This window comes from Lemur catta, chromosome 4 (assembly GCF_020740605.2).
Source record: "Lemur catta isolate mLemCat1 chromosome 4, mLemCat1.pri, whole genome shotgun sequence".
Lineage (NCBI taxonomy): Eukaryota > Metazoa > Chordata > Mammalia > Primates > Lemuridae > Lemur > Lemur catta.
Window position 1 is genome coordinate 84328574 of NC_059131.1, and position 10811 is coordinate 84339384.

The window sequence follows — 10811 nt, forward strand, 5'->3', positions numbered from 1 at the left end:
AATTGTCAGTGGACTTTTTGGGCTGATGTAAACTGAACTGGATTTTAAACCAAGCTTAGAAGTACACCTGTCCTCCCAAACTCTGCAGCTTGGGTTTCAGACAAACCAACTTTGGAAATTGTTCCGAATTGGGTTTGAATCCAAATCAAGGCCAAGCTTCAAACTATTGGCCTCTTTTCCTAGGTGGTAATCCTGCTTTTGGGTAATAGGTATGACACGGACAGCACAGAATGCTTCTCCTGGGAAGAATCTGGGGTCTCGTGTAGTTAATCTCCCTTTTTTACAGAGAAGGGAGGCTCCAAGAGGCTGCATCATTGCCCAAGATCACAGCTCTGTATCCCTAGCCACGGAGAGGTCATGCAAGCCAAGTTATAATGGAGCAGAAGAGGTGGAGGAACAGTTCTAGGAGCGGAAAAATATACACTCATGACATTAATCCTCACCCAGAGCAAGGACCCATAGAGGGAGCAGTTGTCACAGTGAGCATGAGGAAAAGAACCTCATCCTTTATTAATCACCTGCTATCTTCTCATTTATTCTGCTGCCTATAATGACTTGCAAGCAGACACTTAGGGAAGTCAACAAGATTTTAGGAAAGATTATAGGAGAGAGACTTCAAATTAAGAAAAGTTCATTCAGCAGAGCTCAGGTGCTAAGTCTGAGACCTCCTGGACTCCAATCCTGGTTCTCCCACTTCCAAGCTTACTCCATAGCTCAGTCTCCTTATCTGTAAAATGGGGAGAATATTTCCAAGTAACTACAGTGGCTGTCCTCGAACATGTAATACACTGGAACAGAAGAGTACCTTTAATGGAAATAATCAATAAATATTAGCTATCATTCCCATCATGATAAATTTGCTTTTCCCAAAAAATTGGAAAGGCCTGCCATTGTGTCAGTTTGCAGCTGAACTTCCATGCTCTGCAGCATTACGTCTGGGGACATTGCTCTGGTTTAACATGAATGTGGTACTACCAGGGATTGCACTGATTTGACAATGATCAGTCTCAGTGGTGTGAGACTACAGAAGGGCATAGGGAAAGACCACAAATTTTTCGTCTAATAACTCTCTATTTTGGGTTTGTTAAAACAACCTATGTCACTGTTGTAATTTTTTTAATCTAACGAAGTAAAAATCAAGTTACCATGATTTTGAAAATCAAAACATAAAATCATGATTTCCTTTTTCGATACAACCCATATTCAATAAAGTCAGGGTTTGGGTCCATGGAGATGGAGAGGTAATAATAACAACAATGGCTGACGGCGCAGGGTGCCGTGCAAAATGCGTAACAGGGATGAGCTCCTTGAGAATTGAGACACATTGCACTTATTTCAAGATATAAAACCTGCATTACTGTTTTTGCAAAAAATAAAAGTAAAATAATAACAATAAGACATGCCCGCCTTCCTGACACAAGGCTCTGTTCTGGCATTTTCCTTATGATTAGTGGGCTATGCCCTTCACGAATCCCCCACTCCCACCCTCTCCTTCCCTCCCCCCTCTCCCCGCCTCTCCCCCTGCTCATAAGCTGGGCAAGGGAGGGAGTGCGCACACAGCACATGGGAGGTGGAGGACAGAGTTCACCCTGTTAAAAATCATTAATCATCCTGAGGTCACCAGCCCTGAACACGTTTCCTTCTCAAAGGCTGTCCTGTGGGTGATCTGTCTCCTAACAGGTTTTGTAATGCTGAGTTGTAAAGCGTTCCTGATGAATTATTGTTGGCACTCAGTCCAAAGACTTGAAGGCTCGAGTCCACGAAAGAAAAAGCAGACGCTCTCCGCCGCGCCTGTCATCCATGGGGCCGGCCCTGGGCTTGCGTTGTGTGTGCCGGTGGATGGTCTGGGGGCCCTTCATCCTTGCAGCTGAGACCCCAGGAAGGACCTGAGACAGTCACCCTTACGCCGTGCCTCCCTCATAGCGTACCTCTGGGTAAGGGCAGGATTCATGTTCCTATTTGACCCATAAGGAAACCGAGGCTGGGGCTAGGATACGGTCTGCTATTTTGTGGCAAAGTCAGGATTAGAACTTGGATTCCCAAACTGCTACCCGTTTCCCTTCCTGGGCACTACTCTATGGCCCCCAGTGATGTGGGCCCCCCTCCCCGCAGGGCCACAGCTGGCACCACCCCTGCCTCACCTAAGGCCTCTGCTCCAGCCCTCTCCCCACCTGTTTCCTTCTGTCCATCCAAAGCCAGTGTTGTCAGGTCACTGAGAGGCTATGTGAGCACCGTGCTGCTCTTCATTGCAACACCCTACTTCTTGAGAGCTCTTAGCACTTTCCAAAGCTCTCTCGTTTATCTGCTGTTAATTTGTTCTCTGCGTGCCTCCCTGTTTGCTGTCAGCTCCAGTTCATTCTGCTTGTAAGCTCAGGAAGGCAGCCACCGGGTCCATCTTCTTCTCTGCGTATGCCTGGCACTGAGATAGTCACTGGCACAGGGCAGGCTCTCAGTAAACCTGTGGGTAATTAATCAATTAGCAAATCAAATACCGAACATTAATAAGGCCTTATCTTCACATAAAGCCTATCCAAACCTGTGTCTGTGTGTGTGTGTGTGTGTGTGTGTATCTCCAAAGCACTTTCACAAATACTTCATTGTCACTTGTCCCACATACAGAAGGAAGAATAGCCATTATTATAACTATTTTACAGATAGGGAAGTTGAGGCTCAGAAGGATTTAGTAACTTTTCCTCCTGATCCTAAAATTAGGAGACCAGGATTCTCCCATGGGTCACTTGCTAGACAACCTTAGGAGCACTAGTTTCCCTCTTTTGGCCTCAGTCCCCCTCCAATGAAGGATTTTAAATTCAAAGATCTCTAAGGTCCTCTCCAGGAATAACATTCTTGGGCAGTGGCTCCCAAACTGTGTGCTTGGAACCCTAGTATCTGAGGAGACGGTAACAGGTGTTCCATGGAGCAGTTTGGGAAACTGTTGTAGTGCTGCTTTTAGGTTTACTTGAAGACAGAGGCTGATCCCTGTCCAGGGACGGGGGGTCAAGGCCTAGGGCAGAGTAAGGAATGGAAAAGGAACTGAATCTATGAGCTCCTACACTGCCAACCATGTGCTGAGTACTTCCCACGCGTCATCTCATTTTGCCTTCAAAAATCCCTAGGAAGTAGATATTCTTACTTCCATTTTACAGCTTAGAAGCTGAGTTTTCTCACTGAGGAAACTAAGTGAAATTATGTGTATGGTAGAGGATGGTTGCTCAAAGAGATGACCTCAAAGTGTTCATTCATAAACTTTAAAGTGAGGAGAAAGCTTCCTCATTACGTATTTGATTTGCCATCAACTACAGGGAGCGGCAGCTTCACTCCCACCTCCCAAATGGGAAGCAAGTGCACTTACAAATTGCACCTGAGATGTGCCTAGCGCTCGAGCTGCCAAGGGGTCTGGGAAATGCAGTTCTGTAGATCCCTGCGGTGCAGGATGGCACACTCAGGGAGGGCGGTATTGATGCTGAGCACCAATGACCACATCCGTCTTCACCCGACGGTGCATTCGATTCTCAAAGTCACTCTCCTCCTGGACTCTGGGGGTCTGAGATGTGAGCTGGAGAACTGGGGAGAAGGGAGGGAACTGGTGTGGGAATGAATTTGGGGTGAGGGTAGCAACCAGGGGCCAAGATGAAGACACAAAGCCCAGGCTTGCAGCAAAGACAAAAGAGAGATGAAGACAAAGAAAAGGAATTGAAGTGACAAGAGAAGAAGTGTTCTTTGTCTCAGACAGAAGCCACCTGAGGAGTTCCACTCCTGGTTCCTCACCGTTCAGTCTTGGGCATCTTCTCTCCCTCTCTGAGACACACTTCTCTTATCACTTTTCTTTTCCCTGTGGTTTTGAGGACCAAGTGGGTCCTAGATAGCACAAGGACATGATTTGGTGGCCACTGTTAGAGGATGCACAGATGACAGAAACTGTGATCATCACCCAACCAGCAAAGCCAGGTGAAGTGGCCTCACCCATTTGTCTTCTGAGCTGTGCTGGTTCAGCCTGGAAAGTCCTATAAGTGGCGGAGTCATCTTTCAATGTAATTTCAATTCAGAGGGGCAGGATTTCACATGATTTTTATTTTATAGTAATCTCATTTCTAAGAATCAATGTCTTACTTTTATGATCAAGAAAAAATGAATTAAAAATACAATGTCTTGATCAAAATAAAATAAAATGGCCACTTGTAATCTGTAATCAATCAATCAATCTCCCCCCCCCCCCCGTCTCTCTCTCACACACATACATACATATTTTTGGAGTCACAAGTGTGACTTAGCATTGAATTATTTATGGGATCATAGAATGTAGAACGTTTGAGCCAGAAAGGACTTGAGAGGCCATGTAACCAAGTGGTATCCAACCACGTTCTGAGGACCCTAGGAATTTACAAAGATAACTCAGTGAGCCTGGAGCAGAAGAGATGGTGATAACCAGGACCTCTTCTGCCGTCACCAGAATGCCTTGGCTTTAATCTATTTTGTATTTTAGATTTGCCTGTAAGATTCCATTTCAAAAAGAAACTTCACTGCAACACACACAAGTATGAAAACCAGAGGATGAGCTCAAAGCTATGTAGCTCTGCCATTTTTCAGATGGGGAAGCTGATGCCAAGAGAACTAAAAAGCTCACCTATAAGTCCCAGAGAAGCAGAAAACAGGGGGGTCTAGAACTGGAATTCTGATGCCTAACCTGCTTTCCCCACGGCTAGAATCCCAGGCTTAGTGACCCAGACAGACGTGGCTCTGATCCAAGGCCAGATCATTGTTGGTGCTGTTTGTTTGCACAACATATAATATTGTTTAAGTCCTGCCTGCAGCTCAGAGACATCCCTTGGCAAGACCCTCGCAGTTGGAGCCCAGAGGAGAGCGTTGGGGTCGTGGTGTCGGAAGGAGAGAGCCGCAGCGAGGACAGGGTGGCTCTTTCCAGGGGTGGTGCGCTCCGCTGTTAACGCGTCATATCCCTTCGCAGTATTGTAAACACAAGTCCACCGTATGTTTTTAAAACGTGAGAATAAGCAGGATCTTGCCCTCGTGTTTTGACATAGCCTGCGGGGAGGGAGAATGGGACGAGCAGATCTCGCCTGTGCAAAATGTAATTGCTTCCCCCACCTGATGGTTTATCTCAGGCGGACCCGCTGCACGACAGCCTCTCAACCCGAACCGCCCACAGCCTCGGTGCGCAGCAAAGACCTGGCACGCAGACTTCGCAGCTTGCGGATTTGCCACCCGTGTGCTCTGGGGCCTTTGGGACTCATTTTCCACACCTGAAAAATGAGAGGGTTGGCCTAGATCATCGTTTTCAAGCTGCCAAAGAGACTCTGGTTGGATCCGTTTTACAGAATGGGTGTCCTGGTAAGATTTAGGTTGCAGTTTCTGCTGTAAAAAAGAAGTTGGGAATACACTAGACTTAATGTTTCTCATATTTCTTTCCCTCTAAAATATTCTAATTCGAGATTTTACTTCTCCTGAAGGTGCTAAAAGAAGTTTCACCACCACCCAAGAGAGGTGGAGAAAGTCATGCTGGGTCTCTGGAAAGTTAGCCGAGGATCTCAGGGTCTGTGGAGCTGAACCTTGCCGCGCACTGCCATCCCCTCCAACCCATAGCGTTAGTCCTCCCTCCTCCGCCCTGCCTCAGCGCTTCCTGTCTTGCACCAATAACACTGCCATGCAATTACTGTATTGCCACTTCCGCCTCCCCCCTTTATCCCCTATGAGCTGCCTGAAGCCTGTGGCTGTCTCTGACCGCTAGCTGAAACCCCAGTACCCAGCACCGGATCTGGTACATTGTAGTTGCTCAATAAATGGATGTTAAATTGAATTGCATTCTCAATAATTGGCCAGACTTTCAAACCCAGCATTCTAAAGCTAACTTTTATATATGTGTGCAGTTTCTAGAAAAATATTCTGGCCTGGTGCCGAGACAGTATTTGTTCAACCACTGAGCAGATGCTGAGTACCAGCTATAAGCCAAGCGCTACTCCAGAGCCTGCAGACACCATGGAGAATAAAACCGATTCAGTCTCTAATGGAAAGCTACTGGAATGGAGTGACGGAACCGAATGCCTACTGAGGGTTGGGAGGAACTCTGTTCCCAAAGAATGCATCTTTCTGCCATCATGAGTCACAGCGAAAGCGGAGGTTTCACACACGAAGACCTCAGGGAAGGGGCGTCGTAACACGGGTTTTCTTACTGAGATGAGGGCCTCCCAGGAAGGGGCACGGGAATACGGAATGCAGCTAAGTGGAAGACGGCACCGCCAAGAAAAGACATAAAACAAGAGGGAAAGACTAGGCACAGTTCTCGTCTCCTGTCCCAGAGACTGTGGCAAGTGGCAGGACAAGTATGGACTTTGACAGTCCTGGGTTTGGATCTGGTCACGGTTACTTGCTTGCTGTGTGATGAGAAGCAAGTTGCCTTAACCTCTCTGAGAAGGTTTTGGGGAAAAGATCATGAATTTGGTGGGCAATGTGCTTAGCTGAAAGTGGCTTTGAGATCACTAGTGGCAGCATCCAGAGGGCACAGGGACAACCAGGTCTGAAGTTCAGGGAAGGTGTTTGAATGAGGGACAGGGATTTTGGAGTTAATTTGCATGTGTGTTTTCCTTGAAGCCACTGGTATTTGTGATGACATCTGGGGAGAGGATGTGGCAAGAAGAGTGGAGGCATGGTGAGGAGGGAGTCACAGGGAGTCGTCTCATTAGATTGGCCAGAAGCCAACACCTCTGGGAAGGGGATTTTCTCCTCTGTGTTCCTAAGGACCTTGCCCAGACAGCCACTGTAGCTCCCATCAAACTGCCTGGGGAATCCTGGCTTTTATGTCTGTCTCCCCCTCACTATTATAAACTCCTTGAGGGCAGGCCAAAGTTTAAACCATCTTTGCTTTCCCAGAATCTATCCCAGTGTTTGTTGAAAAAGTGACGAAGTGTAGAAACCATGCCCTGTGAGAAACAATTAAAGGACCTATAATTGTTGTCTTGGAGAAGACATGACTCAGGGAACTCAGAGCTGACATATGGAAAAAGGCAGAACACCATCATATCAGTGTTGGAAGAAAATGATTTCAGCTCAGCAATGGAGCTGCCCGGTGATGGAATGAGCCATCTGGTGAAGTAGTGAGACCTTCATCACTGAGAGCATGTAAGCAGAGATGTGTGACATGTTCCCAGGACTAGTGCAGTGTGTGGGAGCCTGACCACGGCTGCTAAGGCACATAGCACTAACAGTCTGTGATTCCAACATGGTACCCAGGCAACCCCTCACCTGTGCCAATTGACTTCACAAGGAGCCCATCACTGGCAGACAAATAAGCGATCTCTGATGGTTGCAGGCCTTATTCTATGGAATTTCCAGAAGGCCAATTGGCCCAACCTTTCCTTTAGCATTCTGGGCCCTGAGAATCTTGTCCCTACCTACCTCTCCAGCCTTCTGTCCCACTGAGCTTCATCCTGTAGGCACATATCTACTTATTCGACTGTTCCACTCCCAGCACTGACCCCCATTTGATGGAAAGCCCTTTGAGAGGAAGGCCCAGGCCTCATACAGTCATCAGGCAGCAGCAGTTAAGAGGACAGTACCACAGTCAGACCACATTTATTTCTCAGCCTGTGACTCTGAGACACTCATGAGACTATTGTAAGAATTAAAGGGGTAATACCCATAATGTTCTAGCATGGAGTAAGTTCTCAAAAGAAGTTAGCTACTATTACTGTATGAGTTTCTCCTATTCCTAGCACCATACCTGTCAGTAAAGGTTTGCTGAACTTAAAAAGCAAACAAATATATTAATAACTAGAGATACTGCCATCACCAACCAATCAACAAACATTTACCATGCACCTAAACCTTTGCTGGAAAATGAAAAACCTTGAAGTGGAAAAAAATATCCAGTTTTTATGTCCAAAACTTTTGCAATCTGATACAAAACCAAATATCATTATTTTTTAAATTAATAAATTTAAAAGACAAACAAAATCTAGGTAGCGCCCTGCTAGCCATCGCAGAACTTGATTTGAACAAGTTCTGAATTGTGAGAGACCTTTGATTAATGCTTTGCAAGGGAAAGGGAAAATAACGTGGGCTTCTTCTATGTGGAAGGTTTGGACTTTCTTGACAAGTGCCCTTAATTTTCTTAATATCCTGCAAGTTGCTCTGAAATATTCAAACAGTTAAACAAGGCAAGCTGGGGAAGTGAGGAAAGGGAACTAAGCCCGAGCCATGTGATGCCCATTTAGGCTTAAACCATTTATCAGTGTTTGTTCATTTAATCCCAACCTTAAAGCTATTAAGCAGGGTGGCTTTCCCCTGGGGGAACCCTGGAGTCAACCTCACTTCTCTCCAAGGGGAAGATCCACAGAGATGCTTCTCTGGCATGGGGGGCAAATATTCAGGGGCCTGTCCTCTGACCTACCAATGGTCAAGAAGCAAAATGGGCTTTGGCCAGACTCACGGAAAAGATCCCCTGCAGACCCAGCTGCTGATGGGATTATGTGGGAATTCACCATCAATGTCCTCACAAAAGAAAACATAAGCACCATTGATTACATTCTAATAACCATTTTATTACCCATTTTATATTTATGAAAAGGCACTGGAAGAGGGCTGTTACTATTTTTCTAATGCAAAGCAGATGGGCCTGACAGAGGTAAATGGGTCTTTCTGGGCGTGGCCCTGAAAGTTTGTGTTTTCTCCGCAAGGTTTTCAGCTGGGGCCAAGCCAGACCCAGAAGTTCCCATCCAACCCTGTCTCAACACATGACTTTCATTAACAAAATTGCATTGCTCTTTTCTGCAAAAAGCAGTACCATTACTATAATAAAAACATGTCCATTATGGATCAATTGCCACCTACGTGGTGGTGAGGAGGACTCCGCAGGGAGAGGGCAGGGACTGGTGAGAACAAAGAAAGGCTGATCTTGCAGAGGGAGGTCCCAGCCACTGGGCCTCTTTCCGAGACCTGGGGCTGCACAAGAATGAGATGGCGCCAACCAGTACCTCTAGCATGATCACTCTGGCTGGTCTCCTACAGACAGAATGTGGACCTTAGAGAGCTGCAGTTCCAATGGTGAAACCAACCCATTCCACTGCACACGCCTAGTCAATGGAGGCCAATACAAGTGCCACCAGCTGCTCTCCTTCCAGGCCCACCTTCTGGGCCCCTTTTGGACTCTCACTTTGTTCCTGACTTGACTTTCTTGCTCCATTTTAATAACTGCCCATTTGGTTTCCAGCCTCATTCTCACTTTCCAAATTTAATTTGGATTTCTTAACTTGGCCACGGCCATGGTGTGTACTACCCACTGATTCCGCCCACCCCTGGTATGCTCATGTTGACCCCTGCCTGGCCAATAGCCACTCCTGTGCCCTCTGCCCAGAGGTCAGCCCACCCCCAGGCCCAGCCATTCCTACCTTAGCTGTTCCCTGTATGTGGTAGAAGACACTGATCATCCCCTAAGAATGTTCACTTCTTAAAGTAATTTTATTTAATAACCTAAAATGTGCCTATCTTGGCAGAGGTATTTTTCCCTATACCTATAATTCTCAAGCTTTTAGGTGCATGAAAATTAGCTGGGGAGAGGTAGAAAAATGAATTCCTCAGTACTATCTTTTAAAAATTCTGATTCTAGAGGTCAAAATGGGCCAAGAATCTGCATTTCTTATGGTGGTTGATTGTAATGTAGGAAGCATCATTAGTTCTTTGAAAAGGACAGGCTTAAACTGCCCTCAGATGCCTTCACTGGTAAGTGGCCAGTTGAGGAAATAACAACATTTTGCATCTGTGCAATGTACATCCATTTGTGCTTTCTATCCTGTCTGGTTCTCTCTACCACTAAGGATACTATTATGTCCAGTTTACAGATGAGAAAAGGCTCAGAGTGTATGAATCTCCCTAGTGCTGGTGTTGAAACCCTAGCATAGATTCCTGTCTCCAGTCTGGGGCTTCTGCCCTGGACTCCACACTAATATATCCCCCTAGCTGCTGGATGTCTCCGCTTGGCTAACAGGTGTCCAAACTTAACACACCCTCAAATGAGCTTTTTGCTCTGTTCTCCCAAATGTGCTCATCCTGGTGTCTTCTCCATCTCATGAATGGCAGCTCCATCCTTCCATGTTATTGTCCCAAATCCTCAGTCATCCTTAATCTGCTGTTTTATAACCCACATCTTTCCCTCCCAATATATCCAAAATCAAATTTCTCACCACTTCTCCTGCTACATCCTGTCCCACCATAATTTTTCTCCCCACAGATTTCCTTGCTTTCACCCCTGTCCCCCATCTCAGTCTGCACTGGCTGCTATAACAAAATACCACAATCAAGGTGGCTTCACCAACAGACATGTGTTTCTCCCAGTTCTGGAGGTTGAAAAGTTCAAGATCAAGGTGCCCACAGATTCAGTCCCTGGCGAGGGCTTTCTTCCTGGGTGACAGACAGTGCCTTCTCCCCGCGTCCTCACACAGGGAGAGACAGGGAGAGAGAGAGAATGCACACATGCTCTGGGCTCTCTTCCTCTTTTTATAAAGACACTAATCCCACCATGAGGGCCCCACCTTCATGACCTCATCTAAATCTAATTTCCTCCCAAAGGCCCCATCTCCAATATTATCACATCAGGGGGCAGGACTTCAACAGGTGAATTTTGAGAGGATATAAATCATTGCATAGCACCCACTTGGGCCCATTCTCACCCCAGCAGCCACAGTAGGTCTGTTAAAGTGACTCCCAATCACTCTCTAAGTAAAAACCAAACTCTTTGCAAGGGGCTGTCAGGCACTGAGCCCCCTGGCCCTCATCTCTGCCCGCATTTCCCACTCCTCTCTCTT